Genomic DNA, 7,555 nt, shown 5'->3' on the forward strand with positions numbered 1-7,555 from the left:
GACCATCTTCAGTCTCCTGCGCTGAGGAGAAGTCGCAGGCAGGCGTGGTTTGCCCTGGTGATGGCCCCCAGTGCCCTCGCTACTAGGTTTATTCACACAGGAGCAAGGACTGGTGACACATTTGTGTCATGGCTTGTTGGGACAACAAGGAATGGCTGAGAAACCTCTCCATGACCAGGAAGACCTTCATGAGGATCATGGACAGCCTTTGACCCCATCTGCAGCACCAGGACAAACATGTGGGCTGCTTTCCAAGTGGAGATGACATCTGGCTATCTGGTATCTGACCACCCTGAACAGTTTCCGTGAGGTGAAACAGCTGCTTGGTGTCGGTCTGGCAACTGTTGCAGAAGCCCTGCATGAATTCTGCCTGGCCATGAGGGTCACGCTCTTCAGGAGGGTGGTCCATTTTACGGATAATGTGGGACAGGTACATGGATTCTTGTGTCCAGCTGGGGTGGCCTCTTTGTGAAGAGACTGTGTGTACCGAGCTGCTTCTCACTGTAGGTTCTTGGTGTCAGTAATCTCAGGTATGAGTTCCATGGACTTAGTAATAGTTGAGCTGATTAATTAGCTCTGCACCCCAAACCCAGCCCAGATGTGAAACTTAGTGCAATTGGTTCCTTTTCCCGCCAAGAGAACGATCTACCTTATAAAAGTTCAGTTCACCTGCAACACCTTGCTCATTACTAGCCTGTGCCTCCCTTGGTCTAGTTAGTGTGAGACACTATATCGTCTTCTACCGGGTTTCTGTGCTGGCGTGGAATCCCTGCCTTCTACTGCTTCGTGTGCTCCTCTTAAGATCGTTAGGTAACGTATCACCCTGCTGCTTCCCAACTCCCTCTCTATCCTCCCACCTACTTTTCCAACCTTTCTATATACTAGGAACTTGTATGTATGTGCTCTTATGCCTTGCTGTATGTGTGTATTTTAACCCAAATTTATATAAATATTTTGAAACTCAATTTGGACTCTTGCATTACTCTGTGGAACGCTCCTTTCCAATCCCTTCCCCATATACATAGTCTAAAAGATCCTTTCCTAGCCACCTCTCATGCTGCCAAGCTGAGTGCTCATTCCCCTTCGCCATATGTGTGCTGTTACACTCTTAGCAGCTGGTGGAGATTCCCTCTCGATAAATTTATAACCCCTGTTAGGCTAGGTAACAGCTGCCCCTCATGAGAGCTGATGTTCACACACATGTTGAGCCCCCCTCCCCCCTCCCCCCTTCCTGTGGCACTCTTCACTCTGTGAAGTGACATTTTCTTATGCCTCTCTCAACAGGTCATGGCAGGATTTGCCCAGCTGGGCTTTTCCCCATGAGTGAGAGCCACGGATGAATGCCATATTCTCATCAGGAATCCTTCCGATGCCCCAGGACAGTACGTGAATAGGAAAAACTTTGCCTCCATTGTCCTGCTGGCAGTCTGCAACCACAAGGGAAGGTTCTTTGAATTTGAGCTTGGACACCCAGTGCTTGTCCTGGGTGCCATTTTTGGTAGCTAATTCTAGTGACAACAATGTATATATGAGTTGTGTTGGGAAGATGGCAGAGTTTCTTTGCTTGTTTCAGTTATAAAAATTATACTTCATCTTTCTGCCTATCTGACAGTCCCATTATTTGCCCTGATATTGCCCATCTGGCAGTTCCATGATTTGCAACAGATGCGGCATATGTTTGATCTTGCCTTGTGAGGAATAAGCTGACAGAAGACTTTTTAATTTATTATCTATCTATGTATTTATTCACATTATTTATAGTCTGCCTTTCTCTCTGATACTCAAAAGTATATTGCAGAGAATAATACAACATAATCAACAGGGCGGAACATACAATGGACAATGCAATATGATTTGACTTGTAGAAATCTAGAAACCAACCAGAGATAAAGCACAGTAGAAGTATGAACACATGTTAAATGAATGCGAAACAATAGTTTTAATTAGTGGCTTTCATATGTATTTTAAATTATAATTGGGAGGGGTGTATACATGTTCCTTGCATGGATATCCTCTGTCTGTTGTCGACCATTTCATTTCCTGTGCAATAGTCATATTTTTTTTAAATATATATATTTTAAAACAAGACCCCACTAGTTCAGTATTTTAATGCAGAATGTGCTCTAATAGAAAGAAGTAAGAGGAGTGAAATTTTAAGAGTCAAAGTGATGTAGAGGTTTGGAACGGTGTACTCTAATCTGGTGAACTGGGTTTGATTTCTCACTCCTCCACATGAAGCCTGTTGGGTGACCTTGAGCTAGTCACAGTTCTCTGGAAACTCAGTCCCACTTACCTCACAAGCTGTATGTTGTGGGGAGAGGAAGGGAAGGAGTTTTTTAGCTGCTTTGAGACTTCTTATGGTTGAGAAAAGCAGGATATAAATCCAGACTCTTCATCTTTACTTAACGTTGACTCGTTTCAGCGGACAGCCCTGTTGAACTGCAGGAGAACAGCTGGAATTAACTCTTCCTTAGATCTGAACAAGATTTTCGGGGCATAAGCTTCTGTGAATCAAACCTGGACTCTTATTAGCTTCGTTCAGAAAATATAAACACAAACTCTTCTTACGTTTCTAAGGCCCCTTCCGCACATGCAAAATAATGCATTTTCAAACCACTTTCACAACTGTTTGCAAGTGGATTTTGCTATTCCGCACAGCTTCAAAGAGCACTGAAAGCAGTTTGAAAGTGCATTATTCTGCATGTGTGGAATGAGCCAAGGTTTAAGTTTCAAAGCAGAAATAAATGGTAAGGATCATTTACAAAATGATTTGCCATGCTCGATCAGATAGAAGGTTTTTCTTCTCATCCAGCACTCTGCTTCCAACAGTAGGCAGCCATTTTCCACAGAGAGGCTCACAAGAAAGGTGTGGAGATGATTCACACCCTGCCGCTTTGCTCTCTGCATCTAATAATCAGAGGCACTGCCTCTGAACATAGAGGTACTATTCTTAGCTATTACTTGTCGGTTCCAGATGATCCATCTACACGTTAACTGAGCAGATGGGAAGTGGAGAAGTCACGAATGCACAAACTCTTGATATCAAACACCTGGTATACTATTAAACGTCTTGGTAAGGTTCCCCAAAAAAACCCACCAGGGTTTCTCAAACTGCAGTTGGAAAACTATCAGCAAACTCTTTTTTGTTTTCTCCAACTGTTTTGTTTATTTGTCTAAAAGTGAGTGAAATAAACAATTAACTTTTTTTGTGTGCTTTAAAAGGAACCTTTGGATGTCCTTGAAGGACTCGTAGAAAATGGTCCTAGGTCAATTGTGTGAATTGTACAAAGACCAAACTCAGTGTGATGTAAAGAGACAAGGAATGTTCCCTGACAGCCATTTTCTTTCTGTTTTTTATTTTAATTCAGCTTAAGATGGGAGTTAAGAATATGGGTGGTAGCCCTCATCATCATTACCCCATGCCTGAGAAAGTTTGGGCAAACGGCCAAGAGGGTCAAACATCTCATTCCCACATTATTGTTTTGGTGATACTCCATTAGTCTCTTACATCACATCTCAGTTTCAGTAGTTCTGAGACCTACCTCAAATAATCAACTTAAGTGGTAAATCTTGGAAGCTTGGTCTCTTTGAAAGCCTTGTCCACCATTTGCAGATCGTTTGTCCATCCTTATTCCGTCATATCTCGGTCTCTGTTCCAACGAAGCTTTTTTTAAATCTAGGTTACTGTGGGCGACGGCTGCGAGTGCTAGAACTCTTACTTCCAATGGGATAACGGCAGTTGAAGCCGCTGGAGCCATAGCAGGGGGAGCCGCAGCCATGGCGAGAAAGGTTATAGCCAGAGCGATATCCGGCGTACAGGCAAGCGGGAGAAGGATATGGATGGTAGGAACCATAACGGTACCCATTTGGACGGCAGCAGTGCGCACCCCTGACGTAGCCACAGCCATAGCGGCGAGGGTTGGAAGAAGGCCGGAGTCTGTAGGAAATCATCTTGGCAGGATCGAAGTCAGTCTGCAACAATGCAAGAAAAAAGGCGAAAGCGGAGGAATTGAGTGGAGGTCAAATTTTTCAAGCCAGCTTGTGCTGTAGTCACCCCTTCCACATCAAGGGAGTTAGGCGTGCGGAACCGCCCCTCCCCACAATCTGGAAATCTGTGTAAAAAAATTTGGCCCTCCCTTAGTACCAGAGAAGACAAATCTACTCATGCGAACAGAATAGTACCCACCACCTGGGGCCAACTCCACAGTGCTGAGGTCAGGTCATTGCACAGCCTACTCTTATCAGCTTCTGGCAACCAGCAGGAGTACTGGCTGTGGTACCGTCCTTCATGTCATAATACAGTGATGGCTAACCTTTTTGAGACCAAGTGCCCAAAAGGCAACCCAAGACCCACTTATTTATCGCAAAGTGCCAACACGGCAATTTAACCCTGAATACTGAGGGTTTCGTTTAGAAAAAACGGTTGGCTCTGAGGCGTGCGTTACTCGGGAGTAAGCTTGGTGGTAGTCGGTGGCTTTGCTTTGAAGCAACCGTGCAACTGTTCCAACGGGTGAATCACGACCCCAGGAGTGTTTACTCAGAATCAAGCCCCGTTGCCAGCAACCGAGCTTACTCCCAGGTGAAGGATTGCGCTTTAGTTCTTCGCATGAAAATCAATGGGGTTTAACAGCGCTTAACAGGGTTACCTACACTGCTTCCTCAAAACGAGGTCTTAGGTTTAATGCTAATAATCAAGCCCGGTGGCCCAGGCCCGCCTAGATGTGTGTGTCTGTGGGGGGGGGGGACTCTGTGCGTGCCCACAGAGAGGGCTCTGAGTGCCACCTCTGGGACCCGTGCCATAGGTTCGCCACCACTGTCATAATATCATTAATCCTCTGATTGTTATTGAAGCTTCCTCAGTTGCCTGAGTCTATTCTCCCTTGCTGCCTTTTCTGAAAAGTTTCCCAGGAGCATACCTCTGACGCTGCTTCTTGCTCTTCCGGTCTTTGGTGCAAATCTGTTCAAAGCCCTGAGTTTCAGTTAGGAGAGGCAGACTGTAAATAGAGCAGACAAAATTTGGTGGGTATAGCAAGCAGTGGTAAAGCCCCTAGCATACAATGAAGAGCTGGAATATTATTTTATAGAAAAAAAGATTCCGTCTGAAACTAATACTCACCCAAAGACTCTTTAGAATCCTAAACATGATATAGCCAAACTTTGTGTGTGTGTGTGTGTGTGTGTGTGTGCGCGCGTGATGTGCCATTGAGTCTCTATCAGGGGTCTGCAACCTGCGGCTCTCCAGAGGTTCATGGACTACAATTCCCATCAGCCCCTGCGAGCATGGCCAATTGGCCATGCTGGCAGGGGCTGATGGGATTTGTAGTCCATGAACCTCTGGAGAGCCGCAGGTTGCAGACCCCTGCTACAAATTAATGACCTCCAAAATGATCCGCATTTACAACCTTGCTTAGATATCAGAAACTGAAGGCTGTGACTTCTTTAATTTTACAATTGAAATAAGAAATATAGAAACATGCCAATAATGCAAGATAGCACCAATGACTATTGTTGCTAGATAACAACAATAACTACTGCTAGATAGCAACAATAACTAAGCCCACCAAAACAGCAACATGTTGATGGGACAGTCATTTTACTGATGCTCAATTTTGGTTTCTGCCAAGGTTGAGAGAGAGGATTTTCTATTGGTCTGCTCTCTGAATTTTACCAGCTGTTTCTTTAAATGTTTCTAACTACATTTTTTTTAAAAAAATTGTCTTTATGTAGTTCAAATGTTTTCATGCCACTTTTCCACCCAATGAGGTTCCCAAGTCAGAGAATATGAAAACATCTAAAAATCTGAACTATTAAAAACACTTGAAATAATAAAATAATTCAATAAAACACATAGATATTATTGCATGTATACATATTGATTAAAGAATGGTTAATTAACTAATGATTAATTTTACACGCACAAATGCACACACGCATGCACGCACGCACACACATGAAATTAAGTAATCATTAGGTCCACTTTTTAAGGCCCTTTATTACGTTTCCCCTGCTTCTTCTCAGTCTGACTCAATTATCTCTTTCCGTTGGTCCTACTGAGTTCTATTTATTTATTTATGCATTAAAATATTTCCTATCTCTCCTTTCTTCCTGGTTCTTTCCCTTCTTTCCCTCCCATGCTCAGTGCTGTCGCTGTTGGCCGCAAACCAAAGATCCATAAGAGGGGTTGTGCAACTCTATTTCTTTGATAATTGCAATCCCCACCCAGTTTCTATGCAAGAAGCCTTCCCCCAAAGCAAGAGGCTCTTCCTGTTTACTTAAATATCTGGGATTCCTGCAATCAGAACTTCGAAAGCAACCCAGCCGAAGTTTCCAGTAAAGGACAAAGATGAACAGGAAATCACTGAATGAAATCCGAAGAGTTTCAGACTGAAGAATTTGAAAGAAAAAATCGAGATCAAATACCCAAAGTCCTGTAAAGAGTTTTGAGAAGACCAATGAAATCTCTCCAGAAGGTTTTGCAGTTTTTCTAGAGCGATGAAAAAGAAATTTTCTAAATACATAAATAAATATCTCTACGCAAGATGAGTCCCTCCAAGCGAGCTGGTTTTACCTGGATCACGGAGAGCACCAAGCCGAAGAAAGCTTTTGAAACTTCTCAAGAGTTGCTGATCTTTTTATATAGCGCTTCCTTAGGCACTCGAAGAATATGAGGAATTCTTCTCAGGCTGACATTTAATTAACTAGGAGACAAAAGTTAGCACTTGTGCATTTGCTCAAGGCGATTTAATTATTTTCTTACTTTTTTTCCAACAATATTTTGTAGGTCAGCCTCATAATTACAACCTGTCAAACTTTTTTTTAATTTTAAAAGATTACAGGTTCTCTGTGTGTCATGAATCTGTCTAATAGACTTAGAATGACAGTCTCCAAACAGATGGCCTCCTTCCAGGCATATTTTGACCAATATGGTGTAGCCACCACATGAGACATTAAGAAGAAGAAGAAGAAGAAGAAGAAGAAGAAGAAGAAGAAGAAGAAGAAGAAGAAGAAGAAGAAGAAGAAGAAGAAGAAGAAGAAGAAGAGTTTGGATTTATATCCCCCCTTTCTCTCCTGCAGGAGACTCAAAGGGGCTTACAATCTCATGCCCTTCCCCTCTGCACAACATGTTAATTTCACCCTGTGAGGTGGGTGGGGCTGATGAGAAGCTCCCAGAAGCTTTTGACTTGGGCCTAGTGTAAGGTCACCCAGCTGGCGTGTGTGGGAGTGTACAGGCTAATTTGAATTCCCCAGATAAGCCTCCACAGCTCAGGCGGCAGAGTGGAGAATCAAACCCGGTTCCTCCAGATTAGATACACGAGCTCTTAACCTCCTACGCCACTGCTGCTCCTAAGCAGGATTAAGAATGTAAGGAGAAAGAAAGAAAAGGAAAAAACAAACAAACAAATCTAATCTCCCTTTTGCCACTATAGTAATAACTGTAAAAAAAGAAAAATAATAAAAAACACACATTTCAAAGACTTCTCTACATACACATACGGTGATTCCCAGCGACCTCATTATGGATCTGAATACAAATCTAGCTTCATGCTTATGGTTA

The 7,555-nt window shown here is 43.1% G+C and overlaps 1 long non-coding RNA gene across 1 annotated transcript; it reads right to left on the bottom strand.

Moving 5' to 3' along the window:
- Nucleotides 1–1,715: 1,715 nt before the first annotated feature.
- LOC125428138 lies at nucleotides 1,716–6,639 on the bottom strand. Its single transcript, XR_007243778.1, has 3 exons — nucleotides 6,569–6,639; nucleotides 4,917–4,994; nucleotides 1,716–3,972 (listed from the first exon to the last, which is right to left on the bottom strand). It is a non-coding gene; the product is annotated as an uncharacterized LOC125428138 (long non-coding RNA).
- Between the last annotated feature and the right edge of the window lie 916 nt (nucleotides 6,640–7,555).

The sequence above is a fragment of the Sphaerodactylus townsendi genome, linkage group LG01 (genome assembly GCF_021028975.2).
Source record: "Sphaerodactylus townsendi isolate TG3544 linkage group LG01, MPM_Stown_v2.3, whole genome shotgun sequence".
NCBI lineage: Eukaryota > Metazoa > Chordata > Lepidosauria > Squamata > Sphaerodactylidae > Sphaerodactylus > Sphaerodactylus townsendi.